The sequence below is a fragment of the Anomaloglossus baeobatrachus genome, chromosome 4, assembly GCF_048569485.1.
Source record: "Anomaloglossus baeobatrachus isolate aAnoBae1 chromosome 4, aAnoBae1.hap1, whole genome shotgun sequence".
Classification (NCBI taxonomy): domain Eukaryota; kingdom Metazoa; phylum Chordata; class Amphibia; order Anura; family Aromobatidae; genus Anomaloglossus; species Anomaloglossus baeobatrachus.
This window is the reverse complement of record NC_134356.1, coordinates 165,326,137-165,329,938: the sequence shown is the minus strand read 5'-3', so window position 1 is coordinate 165,329,938 and position 3,802 is coordinate 165,326,137. Positions and strand designations below refer to the sequence as shown.

Genomic DNA, 3,802 nt, shown 5'->3' with positions numbered 1-3,802 from the left:
AGGTTTAAGTTAAGTCAGAGGTGAGGATTAGGGTTGGGTCCTGGGTTATGGCTAGGGTTAGGGTTAGACCATGGGTTAGGAATAGAGTTAATCGCATCCAATTACTATGTGAGAGGGAATCATATTGGATTCATACCCTCCAAACCCTGGAAATCGCATCCAATTACTACGTGAGAGGGAATCTTATTGGATTCATACCCTCCAAACCCTGGAACCCCATGGCCTCAACCGAGAATATGAGGTTCATGTCTAGTCCTCTGACTATTTCCACGACTCATTATTACATATGTTGTGCTATGCGTGCATTTCTCCAAATTGCAACCTTTATAAGATTGATTACGCTGCAGTTGTATGTTTATTTTTCCCCTATCAATCATTTTTTACTATGTATTGATACTGACGCCTGTACTTGCTTCCTTTTCTCCTTCTAGGTATCCTAGTATCCTTTCTCCTTCACTTACGGGCCACTATAGCACTCTTCTGCACATTTGGGCCTCCTGACAGGTAACTATACTCCATCCAGTACACTGAGTGTATCCTTAGCCCTCCCAGTGGATACAGATCGCAGCCTCTAGCATGTTCACATTCACTCACTCCTGCTCAGTGCCTATGTTCCCCCTCCTGTATCTCTTACTCATACACCACTTTTATTCCCATATCCATATTAGGCCCTCTATGTGCTCACACTATACCACTGCTGCCACATCCATACCATGCTTATTACACACTTACATTACTGACACATCCATGCCTCTAACAGACTTTAGGATTTTGCCTGTAGTTTCTTCCCTACATTATGCCCACACCTCTTTCTATGATGGACACATCCCTTATCCTATCATACTCAGCGCTCAGTGTCCTGACCCTGCCTATCGTTCATCCCACACTACTGACGTCATGCTCACACCCCTCGACATGACTGACATGTCTCTGTTCCTGTCAGACCCAAAGCTCATGTGCCCAGCCCCTCCCAACACCTGCCCAGCACTGCTGACATCACGCACATGTGCAGTGGACACTTTCCCACCATGCATTGCGCCCTGTCCAAACCGGAAGTGATGCTCCACTCAGTGTTCTCCTTATAATGGTGCTCCACAGCCCAGTACACCCACGCTGCCATCACCACTGCCACCGCTGTTCCAGCACTATATGGTCCTCTATGAGCAGGTAACCCAGTGCATCCTCCCCCTGTGGACCTCTCACTATCTCTGCTTACCATTCTCTAATGCTTGTGACTTTTCTTCCAGGTGTCTTCTCCTCTCCTCCTCTGCCTCTGTGTTTAATCCTCACATCACCACCATTCTGGTATGTAGTTATGCTACCTTGATTACTACTATCTCTTTCCATGTAAAATGGTCATGCATATATGTACTTAACTGATGTACTTGTGCTTTCTTCAATGAGGAATATAATGTTCCTATGTACCTATTACATGATTCTATTGCCATCTGTATCATCCAGCGGACAGTGTCCTGACTTCCTCATATTGCATTGTGGTGCTTCTTCTTATGCATATTATTTCTAAACTGCCAGATACCGCTTAATGCTGAATGTGACGCCCTCCACTTACCCTCTACCCTGACGGCTGTCCCTGTGACCCGTATACCTCTGCGTCTCTATTATAAGTATGTACATATCCTGTATATAGGTGTATAAATGTATATTTGTATATATTGCTGTCTGTCACACTTGTGTATATATATACTCACGGTGTACTTTTACCTCCACAGGCAACTACCTTGAGAAAGGTCTGATAAACCGAAACGTTGGTTTGTTGCTTTTGTGTCAGGGTTCACATTTTGCAATTTTTGTTGGTTGTGAATAAAAACACTCGCATTCAAATTTTCCTCTCCTCTCTTATTGAGTGCTCGGGTTCCCCATTACTTGTTACTAATTTATTACCCGATAGCACCTATCTGTAGCAGTTGCAGCCGGACTTTTCTGTATTTAATTAGGAATAGAGTTAAAGCACAAGTTAGGGTCAGACCATTGGTCAGAAATAGGGTTAGTCCAGCAGTTAAAGTTAGGTTATCCCAGTATTTATGGTTTAGGTAAAGTCAGAGGTGAAGATTAGGGTTGGGTCCTTGGTTAAGGCTAGGGTTAGGGTTAGACCATGGGTTAGAAATAGAGTAAAAACAGGAGTTAGTTTAAAACTAGGGGCTAGAAAAAGGGTTAGTCCAGCAGTTTAACCTAGGTTAAGCCAGAATTTATTGTTTAGGTTAAACCAGAGGTTAGGGTTAGGGTTGAGTCCTGGGTTAAGGCTAGGGTTAGGGTTACACTATGGGTTAGGATGAGTGTTAAAGCAGGACTTAGGGTCAGACCACGAGCTAGAAATAGGGTTAGTCTAGCAGTTAAAGTTAGGTTATCCCAGAATTTAAGGTTTAGGTTTGGGTTAGGCCAAAGGTGAGAATTAGGGATGAGTCCTGCGTTAAGGCTATGGTTAGGGTTCGACCATGAGTTAGGAATAGAGGAAACACAGGAGTTAGATTAAAACTAGGGGCTAGAAATAGGGTCAGTCCAGCAGTTTAACCTATGTTAAGCCAGAATTGAAGGTTTGGGTTAAGCCAGAGGTGAGGATTAGGGTTGGGTCCTGGGTTAAGGCTAGGGTTTGGGTTAGACCATGGGTTATGAATAGAGTAAAAACAGGAGTTAGTTTAAAACTAGGGGCTAGAAATAGGGTTAGTCCAGCAGTTTAACCTAGGTTAATACAGAATATAAGGTTTAGATTAACCCAGAGGTGTGGATTAGGGTTGGGTCCTGGGTTAAGGTTAGGGTTAGGGTTAGACTATGGGTTAGGAATAGAGTTAAAACAGGACTTAGGGTCAGACCAGAAGCTAAAAATAGGTTTAGTCCTGCAGTTAAAGTTAGGTTATCCCAGAATTTAAGGTTTTGGTTAGGTCAGAGGTGAGCATTAAAGTTGGGTCCTGGGTTAAGACGAGAGTTAGCGTTAGACAATGGGTTAGGAATAGAGTTAAAACAGATGTTAGGTTCAGACGAGATGCTAGAAATAGGGTCAGTCCAGCAGTTAAAGTTAGGTTATCCAGAATTTAAGGTTTAGGTTTGGGTTAGGCCAGAGGTGAGGATTAGGTTTGAGTCCTGGGTTAAGGTTAGGGTTAGGGTTAGACCACGGGTTAGGAATAGAGTTAAAACAGGAGTTAGGGTCAGACCAGGAGCTAGAAATAGGGTTTGTCCAGCAGTTAAAGTTAGGTTATCGCAGAATTTAAAGTTTAGGTTTGGGTTAGGCCAGAGGTAAGGATTATGGTTGAATCCTGGATTAAGGTTAGGGTTAGGGTTAGACTATGGGTTAGAAATAGAGTAAAAACAGGTGTTAGTTTAAAACTAGGGGCTAGAAATACGGTTAGTCCAGCAGTTTAACCTAGGTTAAGCCAGAATATAAGGTTTAGATTAACCCAGAGGTGAGGATTAGGGTTGGGTCCTGGGTTAAAGGCTAGGGTTAGGGTTAGACCACGTGTTAGGAATAGAGTTAAAACAGGAGTTAGGGTGAAACCAGGAGCTAGAAATAGGTTTAGTCCAGCAGTTAAAGTTAGGTTATCCCAGTATTTAAGGTTTAGGTTAGGTCAGAGGTGTGGATTAGGGTTGGGTCCTGGGTTAAGGCTAGGGTTAGGGTTAGACTATGGGTTAGGAATAGAGTTAAAACAGGAGTTAGGGTCAGACTAGGAGCTAGAAATAGGGATAGTCCAGCAGTTAAACTTAGGTTAAGCCAGAATTTAAGGTTTAGGTTAAGCCAGAGGTTAGAATTAGGATTTGGTCCTGGGTTAAGGCTAGGGTTAGGGTTAGACCA

The 3,802-nt window shown here is 43.2% G+C and overlaps 1 long non-coding RNA gene across 1 annotated transcript; it reads left to right on the top strand.

Annotated features, from left to right (window-relative positions):
* Positions 1-1,084: 1,084 nt before the first annotated feature.
* On the top strand, positions 1,085-1,796 carry LOC142301326 (uncharacterized). Its single transcript, XR_012752765.1, has 4 exons — positions 1,085-1,167; positions 1,248-1,305; positions 1,534-1,625; positions 1,731-1,796. It is a non-coding gene; the product is annotated as an uncharacterized LOC142301326 (long non-coding RNA).
* Positions 1,797-3,802: the final 2,006 nt, after the last annotated feature.